Source organism: Scyliorhinus torazame, chromosome 7 (genome assembly GCF_047496885.1).
Source record: "Scyliorhinus torazame isolate Kashiwa2021f chromosome 7, sScyTor2.1, whole genome shotgun sequence".
Taxonomy (NCBI): Eukaryota; Metazoa; Chordata; class Chondrichthyes; order Carcharhiniformes; family Scyliorhinidae; genus Scyliorhinus; species Scyliorhinus torazame.
The window spans coordinates 13,113,262-13,125,083 of record NC_092713.1 but is presented as its reverse complement, the minus strand read 5'-3'; positions in this window follow the sequence as shown (position 1 = coordinate 13,125,083).

Below are 11,822 nucleotides of genomic sequence, written 5' to 3'. Positions count from 1 at the left end.
TAGAAAACGGAGCGCGAAGGAAGGACCTTCGGATACTTCGTCTCCCTGAGGGTATGGAAGGAGTGGACTGTGGAGCGCATGCAAGTACGATGCTGAGCTCACTGATGGGTGCTGAGGCCCCTACGGGCCCCATGGAGGTGGAGTGGGCAAATCGGATTCCGTCGAGAAGACCAAAAGCGGGAGAACCACCGAGGGCGATAATCGTGCGATTTTGCCGCCTTAAGGACAGAGAAGAGGTCCTGAGATGGGCTAAAAAGGTGCGGAGTAGCAGATGGGAGAACGCTGTGGTACGGATATAGCAGGATTGGAGTGCGGAGGTGGCGAGAAGGAGGGCGAGCTTCAACCGAGCCAAAGAGGTGTTGCATAAAAGGAAGGTGAAGTTTGGGATGCTGCAGCCGGCAAGACTATGGGTCACGTATCAGGAGAGACACCATTATTTCGAGACGGCGGAGGAAGCATGGTCCTTCATCAAAGAAGAGAAATTGGATGGGAACTGAGGGACTGATGCTGCAGGAAATGTTATTGTTATTGATTTTGTTAATGTTATGGGTGAAGTTAATTGAGAAGCAAACTGGGAAGGGGGGAGACATTGGGGAAATGTGGGCGCCGGTGATGGGGGAAAGACGGGACACAGTCGGAGAATGGGGAAGGGGAGGGGAAAGGGAGCTGCGCCATAAGAGGCGGGTCAGGTAAACGGATGTTCCCGCGCCGGAAAGAATAAGGCGGGAAGACAGGCGCAAGGCGGATGGGAGTTCCCCCACACGGGGGGGGGTCGAGGAGTGAGCAGGAGTAGCCGGGGTCAGTTGAAGTCAGCTGACTTACGGAAGTGACATGGGGGGGAGCAATCAAGCTAGATAGGGATCTAGCGGGGGGGGGGGGGAGGTGAAAAGAGGGGGACAACTGGGTTGTTGCTGCGGAAATCCAAAAGGAAATGGCTAAAGAGTGGGTGGGCGGGGATGGTGTGCGACGCTGGGGGAGCGAGCGGGAGCGCGGAGGCGGGATATGGGACTGGCCTAGAGAAGGTAATGGCTAGTCGACACGGGAGGGGGGCAGGTAGCCCCCTAGTGAGGCTGATCACGTGGAACGTGAGAGGCCTGAACGGACCGATAAAAAGGGCCCGAGTGCTCGCGCATTTGAAAGGACTAAGGGCAGACATGGTTATGCTCCAAGAGACGCACCTAAAGGTGGCGGACCAAGTTAGGCTAAGGAAAGGATGGGTGGGACAGGTGTTCCACTCAGGACTGGACGCAAAGAACAGAGGGGTGGCCATTTTGGTGGGGAAACGGGTAGCATTTGAGGCAAAGAACATCGTAGCAGATAGCGGAGGTAGATATGTAATGGTGAGTGGTAGGCTGGAGGGAATGGAGGTCGTGTTGGTTAATGTGTATGCCCCAAATTGGGACGATGCGGGATTTATGAGACGGATGCTGGGGCGTATACCGGACCTGGAGGTAGGAAACTTGATTCTAGGAGGGGACTTTAATACGGTGCTAGACCTGGGGCTTGATAGATCCAGCTCAAGGACCGGAAGGAGGCCGGCAGCGGCCAAGGTACTTAAGGGGTTTATGGACCAAATGGGGGGAGTGGATCTATGGCGATTTCTTAGACCTAGGGCTAGGGAGTTTTCCTTCTTCTCCCATGTCCATAAAGTGAACTCCCGGATAGATTTTTTTTGTTTTGGGAAGGTCGTTGATCTCTAGGGTGGAAGAAGCTGAGTACTCAGCCATAGCGGTTTCAGATCATGCCCCACATTGGGTGGACCTGGAATTAGGAGAGGGCAGGGAGCAGAGAACACTCTGGCGATTAGATGTGGGACTGATGACGGATGAGGGAGTGTGTGCAAGAGTGCGGGGGTCTATTGAGAGATACCTGGAGGTCAATGACGACGGCGAGGTCCCTGTGGGAGTGGTTTGGGAAGCACTAAAAGCGGTGGTCAGAGGAGAGCTGATCTCTATTGGGGCCCACAAAAGGAAAACAGGCCAAGGAAAGGGAAAGATTACTGGGGGAGATTTTAAGGGTGGACAGGGAATTTGCAGAGACCCCGGAGGAGGAATTGTACAGGGAGAGGAGACGACTCCAGACGGAGTTTGACCTTCTGACCACCAGAAAGGCGGAGGTACTGTGGAGGAAGGCACAGGGGAGGAGGTATGAATATGGGGAAAAGGCTAGTCGCCTGTTGGCTCATCAATTGCGAAAGAGGGCAGCAGCGAGGGAGATAGGAGGAATTAGAGACAAAAGGGGAGACACGGTGCGAAGGGCAGGAAAGATAAATGAGGTGTTCAAGACCTTTTATGAGGAACTGTATAGGTCTCAACCCCCAGAGGGAGAGGAGGGGATGCGGCAGTTCCTGGACCAATTGAGGTTCCTGAAAGTGGAGGAGCAGGCGGTGGCAGGCCTGGGGGCACCGATTGAGGTGGACGAGGTCATTAAGGGACTGGGAAGCATGCAAGCAGGGAAGGCCCCGGGGCCAGACAGGTTCCCGGTGGAGTATTACAGAAAATATGTGGACTTGTTGGCCCCGTTGATGGCGAGGACGTTCAATGAGGCCAGGGAAGGGGGGACTCTACCCCTGACGATGTCGGAGGCGACGATATCGCTAATTTTGAAGAGGGACAAAGATCCGTTGCAGTGCGGGTCCTATAGACCTATTTCACTATTGAACGTGGATGCCAAATTGCTGGCAAAGGTACTGGCATCGAGGATAGAGGACTGTGTCCCGGGGGTGGTGCACGCAGACCAGACAGGGTTCGTAAAAGGGAGACAACTGAATGTTAACGTGCGATGACTATTAGGGGTGATAATGATGCCCCCAGTGGAGGGGGAGGCAGAGATAGTGGCGGCAATGGATGCAGAGAAGGCATTTGATAGGGTGGAGTGGGAGTATTTATAGGAAGTGTTAAGGAGGTTTGAGTTTGGGAACGGGTTTATTAGCTGGGTTAGACTTCTTTATGGGGCTCCAACGGCAAGCGTAGTTACAGGTCGACATAGATCGGAGTATTTCCGACTATATAGGGGAACAAGACAGGGATGCCCGCTGTCTCCATTGTTGTTCGCGTTGGCAATTGAACCTCTGGCCATGGCGTTGAGAGACTCCAGGAAATGGAGAGGGGTGATTAGAGGGGGAGAAGAACACCGAGTCTCGTTATACGCGGATGACCTATTGCCTATTGTTATACGTGTCGGACCCAGCGGGGGGGATGATAGAGGTTATGCGAATTTTGAGGGGTTTCCCGGAATTCTCGGGGTATAGGCTAAACATGGGGAAGAGTGAATTATTTGTGATACATCCAGGGGACCAGAGTAGAGAGATAGAAGGCTTGCCGCTAAGGAAAGTGGAAAGAAACTTCCGATACCTGGGGATTCAGATCGCTAGGAGCTGGGGAACCTTGCACAGACTTAATCTGACACGGCTGGTAGAACAAATGGAGGAGGACTTCAGGAGGTGGGACATGCAGCCTCTATCGCTGGCGGGCAGGGTGCAAGCAATTAAGATGATGGTCCTCCCGAGGTTCTTATTTGTATTTCAATATCTCCCTATATTAATCACCAAGACCTTCTTTAATAAAATAGACAGGAGCATCACGAGCTTCGTGTGAGCAGGGAAAGTCCTGAGAGTAAGGAGGGGGTTCCTTCAGCGTAGTAGGGACAGAGGAGGATTGACACTACCGAACTTGGGCGATTACTATTGGGCCGCCAATGTGGCAATGATACGTAGATGGATGATGGAGGGTGAGGGAGCGGCGTGAAAAAGACTGGAGAGAAAGTCCTGTAAAGGGACGAGTTTAGAGGCGCTGGTGACGGCGCCGCTACCGTTCTCACCTAAAAAGTTTACCACGAACCCGGTGGTGGCGGCAACACTGAATATCTGGGGACAGTGGAGGCGACAGAGAGGGGTACGGGGAGCCCTGGTGGGGTCCCCTATCAGGAACAACCATTGGTTCACCCCAGGAAGAATGGATGGAGGATTTCAGAGCTGGCACCAGTTGGGAATTAGGAGGGTGGGAGATTTATTTACAGATGGGACTTTTGCGAGCTTGGGAGCATTGGAGGAAAAGTATAAGTTGCCCCGGGGAAATTTCTTGAGATATATGCAGGTGAGGGCGTTTACTAGACAACAGGTGAGGGAATTTCCATTGCTCCCGACACAGGGGATACAGGACAGAATGCTTTCAGGGGTGTGGGTCGGAGAGGGCAAGGTGTCAGAGATTTACCGAGAGATGAGGGAAGAGGGGGAGGAATCGGTGGGCGAACTAAAAGGAAAGTGGGAAGAAGAACTAGGGGAGGAGATAGAGGAGGGTATGTGGGCTTATGCCCTAAGCAGGGTAAATTCCTCTTCCTCATGCGCCAGGCTTAGCCTGATTCAATTTAAGGTGCTACATAGAGCACACATAACGGGAGCAAGATTGAGCAGGTTCTTTGGAGTGGAGGACAAATGTGGGAGGTGTGGCGGGAGCCTGGCAAACCACGCACATATGTTTTGGGCGTGCCCGGCACTGGAAGGGTATTGGAAGGGAGTGACGGGAGTGATTTCGAAGGTGGTGAAGGCCCGGGTCAAACCAGGCTGGAGGTTAGCTCTATTTGGAGTTGCGGATGAGCCGGGAGTGCAGGCGGCGAAAGAGGCCGACGTTGTGGCCTTTGCGTCCCTAGTAGCCCGGCGCAGGATCCTACTCATGTGGAAGGAGGCGAAACCCCCCCGGACTGGAGGCCTGGGTAAACGATACGGCGGGGTTCATTAAACTGGAGCAGATAAAGTTTGCCCTGAGAGGATCGGCTCAAGGGTTCACCAGGCGGTGGCAGCCATTTCTCGACTACCTAGGGGAACGTTAGAGGGAAGACAGATGACCAGCAGCAGCAACCCAGGGGGAGGGGGGGGGGGTTTAGTTTAGTTTAGGTCAATAGATAAGGGGGTTTTGTTACTTGTGTATTGTTAAAAATTTCTGTATTGTTACTGTTGCGTTTGTTTTGTAAGAGGAAAAATTGTTGTTTGGGAAAAAAAATTTCAATAAAATATATTTAAAAAAAAAAAGAAAAATATGAATCATTTAAGACTGTGTCCTTGCATCAAAACGCAAGCTATTCCTGGACGTGTTAGAATGACTAAAGTGGTACAGAACAAAGAAAGGTACTTAAAAGTAGTCTGTGTTGTGACTATCAGTCATTTTGCTGGTTTCCCTGGATTGCCAATACATAACCATCATTTAGCTTAGTGTACATATGCAAGCAATGTATAATAGACATAGACATAGAACACAGTGCAGAAGGAGGCCATTCGGCCCATCGAGTGCACCGACCCACTTAAGCCCTCACTTCCACCCTATCCCCATAACCCCTCCTAACCTTTTTGGTCACTAAGGGCAATTTATCATGGCCAATCGACCTAACCTGCACGTCTTTGGACTGTGGGAGGAAACCGGAGCACTGGGAGGAAACCCACGCAGACACAGGGAGAACATGCAGACTCCGCACAGACCGTGACCCAGCAGAGACTCGAACCTGGGACCCTGGCGCTGTGAAGCCACAGTGCTATCCACTTGTGCTACCGTGCTGCCCTATGACTTTCTGTCTTTCCCATTGAGCTGTTGCATATACAAATATATGTACGAACACATGAATTAGTAGACCACTCATCCCCTCCAACCTGCACCGCCATTAAATAAGGTCATGGCTGATCTAATTTACACTCCCCTTCATAGTGCCCGATAACCTTTCTTCCCCATGCTTTGTCAAGAGTCTTTCTACTTCTTCCTTACTCTTCTTAACTTCAGCAGATACAAGCCTAACCTGTCGAACCTTTCCTCATCAGGAAATCTGCTCATTCCTGGCATTGGTCCAGTAAGCTTTCAGTGAACTGTTTTACCTTTTCTTAGGTAAAAAGACCAATACTATACACAATCCAGATGTGGTCTCACCAAAATCCTGTATTACTGAGGCATAACCTCCCTACTCTTGTATTCAATTCCCATTGATAGCACCCTACCAGCTTTCCTAATTACTTGCTGAACCTGCATATTAACTTTTTGCGATTCATGTACCAGATTATCTGGATCCCTATGCCATCTCGCCGGTGAGATAGAACCATAGAATTTCTACAGTGCAGAAGGAAGTTATTCGTCTCATTGAGTGTGCCCCGACCCTCTGAAAAGCACCCTACCGAGGCGCACTGCCTGTAACCCCACCTAGCCTGCACACTTTTGGACACTAAGGTGAATTTAGCAGGGCCAATCCACCTACCTGCACATCATTGGACTGTGGGAGGAAACTAGAGCACCCAAAGGAGCCAAGCAGGCACTGGGAGAATGTGCAATCTCCACACAGTCACCCAACGCGAGAATCGAACGTGGGTCCCTGGTGCGGCGAGGCAGCAGTGCTTCCCATTTAAAAAGCTGGATTCTCTGTCGGCGAGATCCTCCGCCTCACTGGCAGCACACCGAGGCTCGCAGATTTCCCGACGGCATGGAGGTAGCCACAATGGAAATCCTCCTTGGCCAGCTGCCGAGATGGAGGATACTGCTGCCGGCGGGGGGGTGCCGCACCAGAAAACGGGTGCAGCGGGACAGAGAATCCCGCCCATAATCTTTTTATTCGCCCTGCCAGAATGGACAAACGCACATTTTCCTGCATGGTACTCCATTTGCCAGATCTTTACCCGGCCTATATGTGCAACTGGTCATTGACTTCAGAAAGCAAAGTACTGTACACACCCCTGTCCGCATGAACGGGGCCGAGGTGGAGATGGTTAACAGCTTTAAATTCCTAGGAGTACACATCACCAGAAATCTGTCCTGGACCACCCATGTCGACGCTACCATCAAGAAAGCGCAATAGTGCCTATACTTCCTCAGGAAAGTAACTTCATTTGAAGCCTACTTGTGACAATAAGCGATTTTCATTTCATTTCATATTCGGCATGTCCACACTGACACTTACCAACTTTTACAGATGCACCATAGAAAGCATCCTATCTGGCTGCATCACAGCCTGGTATGGCAACTGCTCGGCCTAGCACTGCAAGAAACTTCAGAGAGTCGTGAAGACAGCCCAGTCCATCACACGAACCTGCCTCCCATCCATTGACTCTATCTGCACCTCCTGCTGCCTGGGGAAAGCGGGCAGCATAATCAAAGACCCCTTCCACCTGTCTTACTCTTCCAACGTCTTCCATCGGGCAGGAGATACAGAAGTCTGAGAACATGCACAAACAGATTCAAAAAAAGTTACCAGACTCCTAAACGACCCTCTTGTGGACTGACCTGATTAATGCTACACTCCTGTATGCTTCACCCAATGCTGGTGTGTATGTATTTACATTGTGGACCCTGTGTTGCCCATTATGTATTTTCTTCTAATTTTATTTTATTTTCATTTAAATGATCTGTTTGAGCTGCTCGCAGAAAAATACTTTTCACTGCACCTCAGTACACGTGACAATAAACAAACCCATTCTCCTTATGTTCTCTTTGTAACTTACTTGCCTATCTCTCTTTGTATCATTAGCCAATTTAGCAGCCAAACCTTCAGTACCTTTATCCAAATCATTTCTAGAATTTGCTAGACTTTGAAGCCCAGCACTGATCCTTGGGGGACATCACTCATCACGTTCTACCAGCGGAAATGGCTGTTTAGCACAGGGCTAAATCGCTGGCTTTGAAAGCAGACCAAGGCAAGCCAGCAGCATGGTTCAATTCCCGTACCAGCCTCCCCGAACAGGCGCCGGAATGTGGCGACCGGGGGCTTTTCACAGTAACTTCATTTGAAGCCTACTTGTGACAATAAGCGATTTTCATTTCATTTCAAATGGCCAGTTTATGATTACTGTTTCCTGTCAATGCCAGTATGTTACCCCCTATATGATGAGCTCTTATTTCCCCAACCCTTTGATAAGGCATCTTATCAAGTGCCTTCTGAAAACCTAAGTACAACATATACAGTAGAACCCCTTTACCCGTAGCTCTTGTGACTCCTTCAAAGAACTCCCAGCCCACTTGGTTAAACACATTTTCCCTTTCACCAAACCATGTTGACTCTGTCCGATTAAAGTGCCCTATTGCAAGGTCTTCAATAATGTCTCACATTTTCCTATGACAGATGTTAAGTTTTTTTTTTCTGCTTTCTGTCTCCATTTCTTTTGAATGAAGGAATTACATTCTCTTTTTTCCCCCTCCTCTAATGGAACCTTCCCTGAATCTGGTGAATTTTGAAAAATTAAAACCAATGCATTATCTCACTAGCTACTTATTTTAAGACCCCAGGATGAAACCCATCAGGATCCGGGGACTTGTCAACCAGTAATACCAACAAATACGATGTACCACTTCTATGCTGATTGTAATTTTCCAGGATTCAGGATTCCTCCCCCCGCCCCCCCCCTCCCCCACACATTTCCACTTCCTGCCTTCTGCCTCTTAACTTCCAGCATCAACTGAACCAACTTCCAGCATCAACTGAACCTCCTATCAGACATAATGTGCAAGCTGCTGCTTGAGTGAGTACATCCCTCCTGCCCAACCTTCTCTCTCACCATCCTTCCCCTTGTTTGTCACCTTTTTCAGACACCAAGAACTGCCATCTGCAGGCAAATGAGTGCAGCTGAGGGACTGAGCACATAACTGATAGTTTGGTGAGTGGAAAGGGAGGGGGGGGGGGTTAAAATGTTAATTGCAGAGCCAAGCAGGCTATACTAGACCTGGTACTGTAGATAGGATTAATTATCGTATTGATCTGATCGAGATGGCACCCCTCAGCAGCAAGAATCATATGATTGAATTTTACATACAGTTTGAGGCAGAGAAGAGAGTCTAAGACTAGTATTTGAAATTTAAATGTGGGAATTATGAAGGCATTAGAGCAGAGCTGGCAAAAGACAACTAACAATTTAGTTTTCGGGATAGATCAAGGAAATGCAGTCAGTATTTCAGAATACACGGAATTGACATGTTCCAAGAAAGAAATCTTAAGAGGAGCACCCAACATCTGTGGTTAACTAAAAAGGTTAATGACAGTGTCCAACCTGAAGAAAAAGCATATAATTGTGGCAGGTCCAGATTGGACAGACCATATAAAACACAAAAGAGTGACTATTGAGATGATAAATAAGGTATGGGAGATGTAGCCATCTAAGATGGCCACCTGCAAAGGACCATGGGAATTATGGCCAACCCAGGACTCAGACAGATACATAGCCTATGTGTATCTAAAACACAGGTAATCAGACCTGACCGAAACCCCCGTTTGTTTGCATTTCAATAGCCCATTTCCCCAGGACAATAGAACTCCAATCAAGCAACCGGTACAGCCACAGACTGATCGGCGCCACTCCCCTTACTCAGAAAGCACAACTGCCAAGGTCAATGACCGCTAAGGACCCACCCAGCTACCAAGGCACCTGCCCCTTTATTGGCCGAAATCGAAGAGAGTGATCAGAGCCCTGTCGAACTATTGGGTCCAAGGTTAAGGACCGCCCCAAAGAGCGCGAAATCCCAGGGGGATAATAGAGGGCACAGCCATGTGTTCTGTCTCTTTTGGATCCGGCCTGTGCCAACCCAATCGCAGCAGGAACAGCCAGCTAAGTTCAAGACCAACGATTGCTACCTGACAGCTGAGCCCAGCAGGGACAGAGCCACTTTCTTCGAACCAGCCAAGTGAAAGCCAGATAAAGGCCTTTATCCATTTGCACAGTACCGGTCGCCCTGAAGTTAAGCATAGGTTATTGTAACTGATAGGTGTAGTTTAACTCGTAGTAGATATTGTGTTTGCATGTTGAGTTAACTCTTGTGTATATAAATAAACCATCTTTTGAACTAACTAGCTGGTTGTGTGGTCATTTGATCGATATAAGGGAAGGCTTGTTGTTCACCGAGATAAATAGAAATACCCACAGAATTGGTGACGCTGTTGGGCCCGAAACAGAGCAACAGAGAAAGCTAGCTAGAAACATAGTGACAGAGAGAAGAGTTTCTATAGATATTTTAAAAAGAAATTTGCAAATTGAGCAATGGTCCTTTAGAAATGTCTCAAATGGGTCAGACAATCATAAACCAATGTCAACTTTCAGACTAATTTCATCTGCTTGATATGTTGCAAACAGTTTTAGGTAAGATAAACAAGCGAGATCTTGTTTAGTTAATATAACATACTGGTCATGGACTTGTTGTCTCCTTTTGAGGAATGATTTCACCTGTACCACCTGCTATTTTTTACATTACCCAAGCAGTACTAGTTCCTTTTCCTCATGATTTAGTCACAAGGCACCTCAAAAACAAGCCAGATCCTATCCACAGACACCCATATCTGCACACGGCTGGAAAGTGTCATGATTAACAATGGGGACGAGGATGTTTGACCAACCTCAGTGACACTGGCTGTTTGAGAATCATTCTCTCCATCCGGTTCAGGAGATGCAGATGTTCTTACTTTACCAGTTATACTTAGCTTCCTTCAATTACGTGTTTGGCACTTTCCCTGGAAGGGACATCTGATGTACACGTCAAATGCCTGGACGGATTTTTAACCTGTTCAGACTGTGTCCGGAAAGGTCTTGGGCGGGATTCTCCGTTGCCCGACGGCAATATCGTAATCAGCGAAGGGGCGGAGAATCGATTCCGACGCTGCAATCAGGCCCACCGCTGGTTTGCGAGTCTCCACCCCCTCCAAACTGGCGTCCTCTTGACGTGAACTGCGTGCAGTCGCAATGCCGCTGCCGCCTCATCGGCCGGCCCACACGCGATGCTCCGCTCTGGATGAGCCAAGTTCCCGAAGGCGTGGGACACGTGTCCTCACAGAGATCGTGAACACAGCGAGGCGGCTGCAGGCTGTGCCCAACGCCGCCACACTCGGCTGGGATCCATGCCGCTGGCCGAGGGGGCTTCAGCGAGGGCTGCGGGGACTGGTGGGGGGGGGGGGTAGCCAGGGGGGTGGGCTGTGGGGTTGCAGCTTGCGGGTCGGGTCAGCGCTCAGCAGGTCGTCAGCCGTGCGCATGCGTGGACAAGGACGCGACCATTCATCGGCCGTTTTCTACGTGATCCGGCAGCATTTCATGCACCGCCGGTGCTCGCCCCTCGCCGGTACCAAAATCGGTGAGGGATTTGCGCCGATTTGCGGGTCTTGTAACATCACGGGTCCCATGCAGTCACTGAGCTGCAGAAACAGAGAATTCCACCCCGTGTGTATTGTGCTACATACATAGGAATGAAGCTTTGAATTCTGAAGACATCCTAGAGCATAATGTCCCCATGGATAAGAATATGGAAGGGAATGGTGACCAGATGCAACAGGCTGAAGACCCTGAGGTGTGAGGAGTAGGGAGGCTCATGCTAGTATCTACTAGTACGCTTCATATGAACTTGTACTTGCCTTGTCAAGTAATAAATCTTTAATCTACTGCCACCATATTGTTTCCTTGAATCCTTTCCATCCTCCAGCTTTTCCCATGTCACATGGACCCACCATAGTCCTGGTTGATCACCTTGATGTTAACCATCAATTCTGATTTTACTTCATCACCTGACACCACACTGGAGCAGGTGATCGGTGCCGCCATGCTCACCATTCTGTGCCTGGAACAGGACGTCAGCACGCAGTCCACCTGGAGGTACACGCACAGTGCCGCTCATGTCATCGTTGTGCACCCATTGAATGCTCGCCGCCCCACTTGTAGACCTGTTCGCTCACTGCCTCGCTCGCTGCTTCGCTTGCCTCCCCGTCTGTCACTTCATTCTCCGCCCAGCTCCAAACCCTTGTCCGCTTATCATGCTGCTGTAGACCATGGTGAAGCAGGAGAAGGAGGTAGTGAGGGGTTGACAGACGGATGGTAAGTGAGGAGGACA